General features: G+C 45.1%; 1 protein-coding gene across 3 annotated transcripts in view; it reads left to right on the forward strand.

The window, feature by feature from the left end:
- Window positions 1–13169, forward strand: part of LOC135385967 (hemicentin-2-like) — a 223015-nt gene that overhangs the window by 173679 nt on the left and 36167 nt on the right. The window lies entirely within an intron of this gene.

A 13169-nucleotide genomic window follows, 5' to 3' on the forward strand; every position in this document is an offset into this window, starting at 1 on the left:
TTGCCTGATGCCTCGCGAGTCGGGTGGAGCACTATCATGACGCTCGTCCGACCCCCAGTCCCGCCTCGCGATTCATTTCGTTCTTTTGGCCACCTAAATACTCTACCAAGTGGTGATTTGTCGCTGCATTGCGGTGCATGGCGGTCGCACCCGCACTGTATACCAGAAGTGCTTAGCGTAGTTGGGGCCGGGGTTCGCCGAGTTATTCGCACGGAGAGAGCACTCCTGGGAGCAGTCATTTTCGCCCGACGTTGGGAAATGTCGTCTGTTCTAACCAGTAAGCCACGCGAACTCTCGCCCCTCTCTCACAAAAATTTGCTTGGTCCCTGGCTACAGCCAGCCCACCAACGCTCTGCCCTCAGAGCTCTCTTCTAGGACTTCGATCCTTATTGCGAATGGGCTCATTATTTAATTCCCCGCATCATGACCAGCAATGGGGTAGAGTAACGCCCCTGGCGGTGAAACTTCCCATTCATCATCTCACAATAAAGTTGTTTGTTTGTTTTGTCGTCTGTTCTCTTCGAGGATGCGGACGGTACGTATAAAATCCACTATTAAGCGGCAACGCTGTGTTTTTGTGCCGTTATCCCACACGCAACTTTCCGCAAGTATCGGACTGTTGCTTTGCGACGACCAGCACGTATATTTATCCTTGACACACTGCTATTTGTGGTCTGGAGTTGGCTCTCTTGTAGTCCCAGTCCAGTTCGTGACAAACATTAGAGGGAGTCAGTGTGCGTGGCTGTGGTTCCACTCTGATGCCAATAGATAGAGGGGTTTTCTATAACATATAAGTCCGCATCTTCCGAATAATTTTGTCCAATGCATGTTTAACCACGACAAAACAGAAGCGGGGAACATTACTGCTTAAAAGCTACATGGTTAGTTACTTTTTTCTTCATACTATTGAACAGCATCTATGCAGATTTTACCGATAAGCATTGCAATGAGCGGACGGCTTGGGACAAAAGTTTACGGAACACGGCATCTACGTATTTCTTCATCGGAGCGGTCCCCTGCTGGCTATGAGGAAGAGATCGAATAAGAAACGGTTGGCCGGCTATTCCATCCATCTCTCAGTATTTGTGTCCACTCCTGTTTGCTGCTAGATTGCCACTCCATTGGAGAATTGCGACACCCCGGTGTCCCGTGAATTTTTGTCCCAAGCTGTACATGCCAATACTCAGCTACGTATTTTGTTTTCCAACGAACTTCGTAACTCTTCCAGGCTGCAATCATGTAACGCATTACGCACTACAATCCCCTACAGGCCCGAACCGATTAATGTCATCTTATCCAGCATCACTTCCGTTTCATTAGTCGTATTACGCTTGCTCCATTTTCACAGCACACGTAGTCAAAGAAGTGAAACGCATGCGCCTGATATCGTCCAACCTATACTTTTCCTGCATTATTTCCATCGCCGAACGTAAGTTCGGTAAATTTGGGCGTACTTATTTTTCACCTTATTTTCCTGCTGATTTCCCCTAATGACTGGTGAAAGCGCCCTGGCGCGCTAACGGTGTATTGAGCGGCTTTAGGAAGACGGAGCAAAATCGGCTCGTACCTGTCACGCAGCCACCAAGGCACCTGCACGGAGCTTGCCAGAATAATGACTCCCTTCGCCCGAGCCATCGATTTTTCGGAGATTCCTCCCTCATCCAGTAGAAGAAGAATTCTGTTCGCGAGACGAGCCAGGGTCCAAAACAAAAGGAAAGAACCTAGTGCTGCAGCAGTTCGATCTACAAGAGTGCCACCAAACGCAGCCTCGCTACTCTGCTTCGCAATGTCTGCGGCGTGTTACACTGCGGATTACTATCAGGCTTCGAGTCACTTGCGAGAACAATAATAAGGCCGTACTAAAATAGGAAATATATGGCAGAGAAAGCTGGGGAGTTAGAGGATGGCATGGCTCCTCCAAGTACACCCCTTGTAACACCAACAGGACATCAACTATCATCATCAACTTATGCCACCGCTATAGATATTAATTGAGAAGCATCTGTTAACGTACCACTGAATACGGTACTGTTTGTCTCGTGTATGGCATAACATTGTTCCTGACCACTCTGTACAGGAAGACCTTTTCCTTTATTTAAATGGACATATGGCTTTCCTGTGTTGACGGTAGCATGCAGTGTTACATCCATTTTGAAGCTTCAGTAACTATGAAAAGATGGATGAAATCCGTTGTTCAGGCGAAACATCCTTGTCGTTCAAGTATTTAATTCTTTAGGAGGCAAAAAAAAGAATATACAAATTTCTCGTGAACGGAACAAGCCATGATATGAAGTTACACCAATACACTACAGTTCGCATAAAGGTACTTTGTTTCAATATGCCTTCATCTTCCTCACCATTTCCACCTACCTACGTCTCTATTATTTTCTTTCTACTTCTAATCTAATCTACTCTAACCATCTTTCTCACTAGGTGTTCACACAATGTATAACAACAACGTGACAACGATGTTCGTGTACTTGAATGTCAGCACGTATTATATCAGAGGAACTCTTCGATGTACCTCACCGAATATCACCACCAATCGTTGATCACTTGGTTCGTCGTATACGGGATAAACATGGGGGGGTATGTTTATTGGCCTATATATTTGTATTGACCTATATATGTTTGTATATTTGTATTTGTATGTATATATATTTGCGAAGGTATGATTGAGGAATGTATGGGAGAACGTCGACTCCAGCAAGTGACCGGAGGGCCACGAGACGGCGCGCAGATTCTTCACATGGCACATGCACAATGAGGGTACCCTGTTTATTGATGCGGTGACGGAGCACGGTCTCTTGTGTTGCCGACAGGATGTCGCGCGCGACGGGGTTCGGGTCCACATCCCAGAAAGAGGCCAGAGGGTTCACACAGCGAAAAACGACTGGGATGCCGTCAGTACGGCTCTTCATATACCGTACTATTCGAAACCCATCCTGAGGCACTTTACAGTCATCCACTGGTCTTGGGTCAGAAGACTGAACCTCCATACGCTGGAGAATGTCGTCCTGCTCGTGAAATGTCGCGTTCATGGTGCCGAGGTCAGTAAGAAGCTCGGTGCGTGAAGTACGTGGTGAGACAGACACAGCATCTTCGCTTGTCTTCCTTCCCACTGGCGACCAACTTCTCCCCGGCCTGGGTCGTTGCGGACTCTCGTCTCCCTCAGGATGACCAGTGGTCCGGCGGTTTTTCTCCGCCCCCCTCCATTGGAACGGGGGAGAGGGGGAAATGCTCCGCCAATATCCGAGAACTGAGAAGACGAAAGAAAGGCAAAAAAAAAAAAAATGAATTTCGTGAGGACCAGGAGCGGGTTTCAAATTTTACGAATGATGACGTTACATTCAAGCATTGTGAAGAAAGAAAGCGCCACATTTCATTCTATGGGGTTCTGTATCTCGGCGATAGGAATCAACAGCAGCCAAAAGAGCTCTACCTTCTTTATCTCGCTTACCTAAACAATGGGCTATGATTAATTGTCTCGTTACGACAGCGCTACTGGCCTGCAGACCGTGTATAAATTGTGATGGATCTCATCGTTGAGCAGAGACGACTTGCTGTGAACGCCACATGCTTATAAGTCGTTCACGGTTCCTCTAACGAGTGCCTTGGGAATCGTCCCGTTACTCGGGATAACGTTTTGAGACTCCCTTGGCTCAGACTAGAGGAAACTTTAATGAGAAAGTTCCGGATGACACGTCTCTCTTTCGTCACCTCTGAGCGTGGTATAATCCATGTCGCAGGACTGAGGTAGTGAACATCAGTATCAGTATTCCTCTGTCAGTATCCCTTTGATTGATAGGAAACTCGTACAAAAGCGTGCCACAATGAAGCTGAACCCAGCGTGTGAGTAGCGGAGAAGGCTATGATTTGACACTTCATTGAGCAAGAAGACGTCAGGAAACAAAGGAAGCAAAATAACAAAGGAAAATCAGTAATCACTGTCACCATTACGCTTCACTAGTACTTCTGATAGCGACGTCGCATTAGTGCTTTCCTACCTCTAGATATTAAGGCCACGCAAAGCTGGAATTAGACGTTCGCGCATACTAATACAAACGCTGAGCTTGAAGTATGCGCGTAAACAGGGAATTAACTTTCGTTAGAGGTAGCCCTGTAGCACTTTTTACCACCACCAAGAATACTCATGTTCAAAAGATTGTGCCACCCATATGAGCTGTTAAATGTCTGTCGTCATAACCCTATCGCATCTGTCTCCCTTTGCTTCTTCAAGCTCTCCGTGTATGTGAAGTATCAACTTGCTTGGTGCGTTAATTGTTGTTTAGAAATCATCCACTCCTACGGAAGGCTAAAAAAAAGCACTAAAAGTAAGCACCGCAAGTAAAGCCTATAAATTATAAAACGCAAGCGTGCTATCAATAGTTCCATTTTCTGATTTCATGTTCCTGTATTGTAAAAGGCTTCCGACATGTACTAACGATGCCAAAGAGTGCTTCATTACTAAGGGATGAAGTTCTGCAATGAGTCATGGTGAACGAAAAAGCGAGAAAAGGACACTTCATTAAATCTGTCGCGCGTCGTTCCTAGTTTTCCGTTAGGAATAAACGTTTCCACAGAAAACTAAGCCCATGGTTCAAACTTTCAACGAATCCAGATCAAGGAACTATATTCCTACAATTTAAGCCAACACTAAATGAAAACGGAAGAAGCATTAAACCGCGGGCTATGATATGCCAAACAAATGAGATATGGACAACATGTTAGCACTCTTTTAAACTTATGTAGCGTAGCTCTTAATAAGTATTTTTCTGTCGCTTTCACTACTTCTGTTCTCCGTAACTCATTTATTTTGTGCTTGAACCAAATCGCGAAGTGCCGTCCATGTATTTACATCACAACCGCCGACATCGAACGGCAGCGCAGTCTCCCAGGAGAACAGTTTACACATTCAAACAACGTTTCGCAACTTTCATATTTTGCAGTTTTATATGCAATTACAACGAAATATTCCCCTTTTCTTTCCGTCTTAGATATCGTTTTTAATTTATTTTATCGCGGACGACATAAGATGTACCGTTTTGCACCGCTGCTTGCGCGTTTGTGTATAATGACACAACATGCGGATCACGGGTGTTTACTTTTCCCAAATTTTTTGATTCTGGGGAAAACTATGCGGGCCTGTGCAGACAAATTGTCTACCCTTTCTTTTGGGTTTTCATTCGATTCTTTTCTTGCCCTATTATCTTGCTGTTTTCTCGCTTCTTTTCACTTTCCTAGATAGGGGCAGCTATGTCCCTGCGTTAGAGACAACTTCCTGCTTCTTCGACTTTGTTTTCTTTTGCTCTTTTCTGCAAGGCGATGCGCCACAGAATCAAATAGACCAGAGAAGCCGCGAATAAATGATAGCATGTCATAGACAGCAGCGTTGCAAGTCTTGTTCGCCGTTTCGGGGTAGCAAGGAAAATGCATTCTCTCTCTCTCTTTTCAGAAGCCAGTGCTCTCACTTCTCTGCATGTACGGCTTCAGTAAATATCTTGAAAGTTCAGCAATTACAAGTATACTTTGCACGTTACAAGTGTACGTCGTCAGCCGCAGTTTTTTTCTTTTAGCCGCTTGCAGGCAAATACTATTCAGACCGAGCTAACTAGGTTGTAAACTGTCTAAACTAAGGACGGGAAGTCGGGAACACAAGAAACAACATCGGACAAGCTCAACGGATTTAGCTTGCCCAGTGTTGCTTATTGTGTCTCCGCTCTTTGTTCCGAATGAACCAACTAACCTAATTTTCTACACCAGGCTGTAAAGGCTGCTTCGCCTCTATTACCATACTCTTGCAGAAAAGCACCCTTTACAGGCTTCACAGTTGCACATTAAGAAGACAAGCACGTTTCTTCGATCAGAAATGTTTTCTTGTAAACATCCTTTCATAAGTTTCAGCACCATACTACATATTAAATTGACAACAGTAACCAACTGCTTTGGAGCAATTGATTCGTGTGCGTTCCCGCTTACATGCGGTGCCGAATGAAGTAAAAATATTTTCACGGTATAATTAATTAAATGTAGCCAAAACACAAAGTCAGGATCTCCTGCAACCAATTCATAGCTATTTTGGAAGTGCTGCATGGAGAAGTTTGCAGCATTTAAGCATAATGTCAACCGTATTCTAGCCCTATATATAAATAGTTATACTACTAGAAGTCGCTTGGCCTGCCCTAGTTTCATTAAATTCGTTGCCGCTACATTAGGTGCGAAACACTATTCATGTGTTACCGTGACGTAATAGGAAATATCGGCAGACTCACTTTCATGAACGTGAATGGCTGACGCTCAGCGTAGCTCATCATATGTCCTCCGTACCCTTGTTTTTTTTTAAATAAAAATAAATAAATAAATAAATAACAGCGCAACGAAGGATGCAGTGTGGCTCGTGCACATTAGTAACATTTTTACATAAGGTGTAATATGTAAAGTTTTTTTCATTATCATTTTGTTAACCTACATGATAACAGCCTGTGTTCTCTATATTTTGACACACCTAACGGGGATGGAAAATAAAAATCCTAAAGGAAACATTGTTTTGCGACTAACATTCTACATTTTATTTTTAGGTTCTGGGTTACCCTCAGTAGCGTCGAGTTGCTACTGAGAATTATTTCTCGGCAGCAGGTACCCGTTAAATACATGGATGCGTGTGTGTCTTGCGCATTCTTCTACGCTTCGGTGTGCAATTTCCAGCGCTCGCATTTTCAAACTTAATTATAGAGCAAGCAAAAATGAGCAGCGTAGGAACTACAGTGTCCAGCGCCAAACGGGCACACTTATCTCTAGCATTCTATCGTAGGCGCCCGTTCTCTTTCGTCCTCGTCTCAGACGTTTTCTTTGTACCCAGCCTCTCTGCCTACGCTTTTTGCTGCGTCTCGGATCGTTCGTCTTTTGGCGAACGTTGTCTCGGGTAAATCATTTTTCATCGAAGACAGAGAACAGGCGCTGTGCTCTGCTCTGGTAATTAACAACAAGTTGTAAGGATGAAAGCAAGAGTGAAAAGAGGAAATTAGCGTAGCGAGAAAGACAGCTTATTCCTCGTTGTATTGCATGTACGTCATTATTATATTACTTTATAGCCGAAGCAAGGGTGAGCATGGGTGCGTTGACCTATTTCGTTCGGCGTATGTCAACTTCTGCCGCGTTAGTCGGCGTCCAACGCAACAACACACTTAGTTTTATGAACAGACCTCTATTTTTACCTGCGTAAATATGGTGCAATGTCGTTGTTTCGGAAGTCGCACGTACAATGTTTATAGCGAACAAACGCATAATGAGCATCGTGCGAACGCAGCTGCCCTAATGGCGGAAGCGTCCTGTTCGTATGAACTTTTGCGAGCGGTATCTGATAATTCTACAGATAATAGGGTTGCTTAGTATATCGAAAGCACTCTACGGAATCGATAAGATAAAGGAAGCTGTAAGTAGAAAGCTCAGGGAAGTGATGTCGGCCGGAAATGAGTAAGGCGATTGGCTTATCGTGGCTTATAGATTGGCGTATCAATACTAAAGTTTATGTTGATTGCAGACAGAACCCAATCCAAGGTCACTTCACAACTGTGTGGTTGAAGGTCGCTGTGTGTTGAATGCGCGACTGTGGAGCTACCTGCGACACAGCGCTTCCGTTTTCTATATATATTTCTCCAAGACAAATGAAATTGTCACCAAGACTAAAATTATGATGCTTTTGTTTTGCTGTGGCAAAAGAGGAATTATAGCTTGATAAGATGCCGCACCACGAAACCAGTGAGAATCTCAAAACTTCACATCGATATTTTTTATCCTCTATAACCTTAAAATAAATACTGAAAAACTCACGAATCATTTAGTAGAATGGCCGCCAATATAGGTTGCAGATACGTGTGTCTTTTGCTCTGGTTTTGATGACACGTAAGTACATTGTTGAATTATGTTTACGTAGGGGTTTCTTTCAACAGCGTTAAGGGGGAGGGGGGGGGGGCACGGAGCCATTTCGAAGTACACCCTTGGACAATCACATACAACGAGTGAAAGCTCTTTGCACGGGGAAGCATTGTTTCGTAGTGTCGCTACGGGAGCGAAAATGCCGCACAACGGAACGGCACTTCAGAAAGTAAACGGCTTCTTTCCACAACATTAAAGACGTCGAATGACTCGAAACTGGCCGGCTTTTAGGAACGTTTCATGGTTCCCTGAGAATATTTTCAAGCACGCTCAGTTCGCTTCGTGACCTCTTTCTATGCCATTGTTTCCCCCCCCCTCTTCACCGTCATTTCTACGTGCCTTTGCAAGAAACAGTACCCAATTGCGAGTGAGCAAACGCATCATCTCTATTGAACCGACGTCGGCAAATTCTAAACATGGACCTTTGTGTGGAGCGTCTTTGTTATGGTTTTTGTAGCAGAAGAACACGAGGTTGTTTGGGAGACACACGCCATATATGTGTACGGTTTTGGTTAGCGACTGAAGGTCGTTTTAGTAGCCCGAAAGAGGGATGGCCTTCAGTTGTGCCGTGAATTCGATAGCTTTATCATCGGAGCTAAACCCTAGCATGTTTCTGTGATTTAGCGACACAGGGAGACAACGACCAGCAATGATGATGTTGATAGCGAACTTGTACAGATTTTGATATCAACGAAGGGCCTGACGAATGTCTAGTTGAGTTAACTTGCAGAGAAACTCACACTTGCCGAGTTTCTGTGTTGCTTACGTCCTTAAACTCAAGGCAATGTCTCCTGTACCGTATTCAGCCAGTCTGCTTGCTATATTCTGTCTGCTTCCAAATTGAGATATCCGTGGCTTATTCGCAGCACGTTTATAGCATTATCTATAAGTACCATTTGTATATGCTGAAAGGACGCGTGTATTCATTTTTCTGTTATTTGCGTTCACATTCAGTTCCCTTGAGGTTATAACGACTAGCAGCAGTTTAGTGGGTAGCTCAGTGCTTGCTTCCACCACGTAAATCTACGAAATATTGGAGAATTTTAGCAAACCGTTGATAGCGTGGATTGCGTCGAACTGAATCAACCGGAAACAATCAATGGATAAGTCGCGCGGACCGAACCGCAGGACCTCGTCCACGTCGTCGTCGTTTCACAACGGCGTGTACGGTGTGTTATTTGATAGGTGAACAATGCAGGGATACTTGCATCGACGATAAGGTTTTGTAGTCCTTATATGATTCCTGTGTGTCGCTGAGCTAAACTACTACACATATTCTTCTGATGACCTTATCCGCAGCCTATCTCTACTTGTCGTTCTCATGCTGGACGCGAGCATCACACTTAATCAACCATACAACTTGCATTTGCTTTTACTGAGCGTATTTATCATCATGCACTTTTCATATCTCCAACATCACTGATGTCTCGGTTATTTATACGCGACGCATGTGGCAGGTAAGCCATGCCCAGTGGAGTTGAACGGGTATTCGCTTTTATTCCGCGTTAGCGCCACGAAGCAACTGTGGCTATGAGCGGGGCACAGACGTGAGCAGTTGGAGCGAAGAAAGCAGGAAGGAGTAGGGAACACGGGGGCTAGTATGGTCCAACTTCAGGGGGAACTGTACCGAGATTCGTCTGGACCGTCTCGCGAAAAAAAACAGGGAAACCTTAGCTCAGACAACTGGTGGTGGGATCGAACCCACCACCTCTCAGTCTTCATCACGACCTTGGAGCTACCACCAACGAGCGGATGCTTTCATCCACTCAGCCGCTGGTGTGGATATTTTACCACACAATTCTAAGAGTCCCCCCAAGAGCATTAATCATCACCTTACGCAGAGCGCAGTCGCACATGCGTGTGTCAACGAACTATTGCAAACGACAACCTTCTGCTACCCTCGCTGAAATGCACTGTGAAATACCGCCACCCACACCTCAATTCTTCCAACGAACGCGCAATCTTGGCAAGTACCCACCGGCGCAATTCCTTCATCACTCACGAAGTAATGGCGCATTGCAAGACACATTTTCCGCAGCGTCAGTGTAAGGAAGCATGTCTTCACAACTGTTTAGCAATATCGAACGCTGTGGACGGGTGCTTTTAAAGCCGCAGGACATTTGCTACCTTTCTGCAGCCCGGCATCGACGCAAGCTGCGGTTTCCCGTTTCCTGTTTTCGACGCGGCCCTCGCGTTTTATCGGGCTCGTATGTCGTGTTTTCTTCTTCGTTTTATGTTTCTGCCATTGCCGCCCGCTACGCTCGCCTGTTAGGTTTCGACAGCCTTTCGGTTCCATTTCGCAGAGTTTGTCTTAAGAGGATGTGAATGTGCACCGTAATAAGTTTGTGGCATCCCGTTTTCTATGCACTATAGTACTTAAATGCGCTTGGGCATGCATGAGCTGACGCAAGGCACCGGTTTGAGTATTTGGATGCATGGTACATATTGCGTTTTCCTCCAAAAAAGAGATGGACTGCGATGTTTCCAGGGGCTTATATTGCCCTGTGAATTGATATTTCCATGAATGACGGAACATTACGGAAAGAGCAGTCTTCGAAAACTGTTGCTGGGCGTCGAAGTGGCGCGAGTGTTTTTAAGAGGCATCTATTCCTCAAAAGGGCCGCGTCCAAGGCCGTTGCGGACGACTGAAGTTCTTCAGACGTGAGGGGATTAATACCGAGATATTGAACTGTGACTCTTGACGTTGTTTGCAACCACGGTAGACATGGTTTCGATAGAAGGGGCCGCGCAGAAAAAAAAAAAAAGAACAAAACAGACACGTAAAAACAAAGGTCGTTCAAGGTTGCCGGACATTTTTCTTTCTTTAAATGCAATGAAAAATTCGTGAAGCAGCCAAACGACGTCGCTTTTTCAAAGTATCCTCCATGTGCACCTAGACACCGTTGCCATCGCTGTGGCAACTCGTTGATGCCTTTGGCGTAGAAAGTGGTGGGCTGCTGTCGTAGCTACTGCAGGACGTCTTTATGGAGGGCTTCATCTGTGTGGAACGTCTTTCCTCCAAGGTGCTCTCTAAGAGGCCTAAAGAATTGGCAATCCCTTCGCGCTGAATCTGGGCTGTAAGGGGCATGGGGCAAAAGCTCCCGGCGTATTTTGGCCAGGGTTGCTACCATCCAATTTGCCGTGTGAGACCGGACATTGTCACGAAGAAGAATGACACTTCCGGACAACGGATGGTGCTTTTCTTGAAAATTGCGTTTCGCACGGCACCCTTTATCAATGTAGAGGAGTACTGGAGATTAACAGGTGACTCATTGCTCCAAGAAGCCCACATGGATGACACCCCGCATATCCCAGGAGTCAGTTCCCATGGACTTCCCAGCAGACGGCTGCACCTTGCTTTTCTTTGGCGGCGGCGAAGCCTTATGTCGTCATTCCATGGTGCTTGTTTTTATGCATCCAAGACTGATCACATCTGAGGATTGATTGCAAAACTTCGTCCCCCTAGGATTGAAGCCGGTTCAGCAGCTGCTCAGAGACTGCAATGCGGTCCCTTCTGGTCACAAGTGAAGTGTCGGGGAACCCATTTTCCACATACTTTGCGGAACGCAAAGTGCTCGTGAATGATTGTCTCTACACTGCCGACACTAATATTACGCTAAGCTGCAATGTCGCTAACTGCTACTCGCCAGTTCTCGAGGATGGCTTGCTCAACGCCCATGATGTCCACTGGCGTGTCTGCAGTCGGACGGACGTGTCGATGTGGTGCATTCCTCACCATATCCCACCCTCCGCCAAACTGCCTGCACCGTTCATACACTCTTCCCCTTGACATCCTTTGTTCCTCATACTGTGCCTGTAATCTTTGCAAAATCATAGCTGTTTTGACTTTCTCCTTCACAGGGAACTTGATTATGCATCGCTGTTCCACAGCTACAGATACACTGGTAGCCGCCATGATAGCTGTCGCTGCTACACCTGCGGCTGACCCGAGAACGATTGCACTTCGTCCCCCGAAAGTTTTATTCAATTATATTTACTCACTGATTTTTCTCGAGCGAAAGTCTTGGTCAACCTTGAACAACCCTTGTAGCAATATTTAGCGCCGCAATACTGAGCTGTAAAGTTTGGAGCATATTTGAACGTGTCGAACGAGAGAACCTCTGAGTGACGATGTCGATTTCGTAGTTGGATTTTCGCATCCGAAAACAAATTCAAGAGCATGTTTTTTTATACGTCACCTGTTTTTCTTTTTTTGGGGGGGGTGGGGAAGGGGTGGATGGGAAGAGATATGTTTAATGGTGCAAAACAAACAAACAAACAAACAAACAAACAAACAAACAAACAAACAAACAAAACAAATGTTATTAGGTTTCGCATCGACAAAGGTAGGAGTGGTCTACTGCTGTCCATCAAGGAGAATGTGATAAATAATTAGCTCCATTAGTGTACCCTTCGGAGCTATGTCACATTTCTACGCAGAAACGCTTACGTCGCAGTTAGGCATCTGTCAGTGACTACTATAGACAAAAAGCTGGTGAAAAAATTCAGACAAATTTGCAGTCCACTAATAACTGGAGCACTCACATGAGAACCCGATCTGCTTATCGGTTTCAATAATCTGTTTAGCACATAATGTGCTCCAGTTCTGAAAGTCAGAAATTTGAGACACGTGTTCATTATTTTTCAGCTATAATTTTACGAACCATTGAGCGTTACCTATGTGTGCAAAGTGGCTCTACATCATTTCCGTTTATAGTGCATGCGACACATCAAACACGCGTTAGAACAACGAATGCAGGTGTATGAGGTTCTAAGGAATACTTAAACCATGTCTCTTCCTGCTCATGAGAGGGTCGTATGGTGCTGTTTTTAGATAGCCTCAAGTTAGTATTCCGTTATAACTTATAAGAAAACCGTGCTGCGTTTCCTAAGAGAAATTCATCCTTCGAAGAAAATTCCTGCGCAGCCCTTGAAGGTTGTCATCATGCTTTGGACAGCGCCGTTCGTCACGGAAAGACAAATTTCTCGACGACAAACGACTTGTCACAGTTGCAGTCTCCGTTGAAATGATCGAAATGGTCCTGCAACCTCGCCCTTTTCTGTCCCAGTTCCTTACGAGCTGCGCTTTCGCAGGAATTCTATAACTGGTTTCTCCACTACCGCATGAAATATGGAGAAGCAAGGGATTTTATTACAGTGGTTGGAGTGTCCATTTGAGTGTCTTTATCGAGCACTCTATGTGACGTTTTTGCTAGTGTCAGTTTTCTCTTTCT

Source organism: Ornithodoros turicata, chromosome 2 (assembly GCF_037126465.1).
Source record: "Ornithodoros turicata isolate Travis chromosome 2, ASM3712646v1, whole genome shotgun sequence".
In the NCBI taxonomy this organism is placed as follows: Eukaryota; Metazoa; Arthropoda; class Arachnida; order Ixodida; family Argasidae; genus Ornithodoros; species Ornithodoros turicata.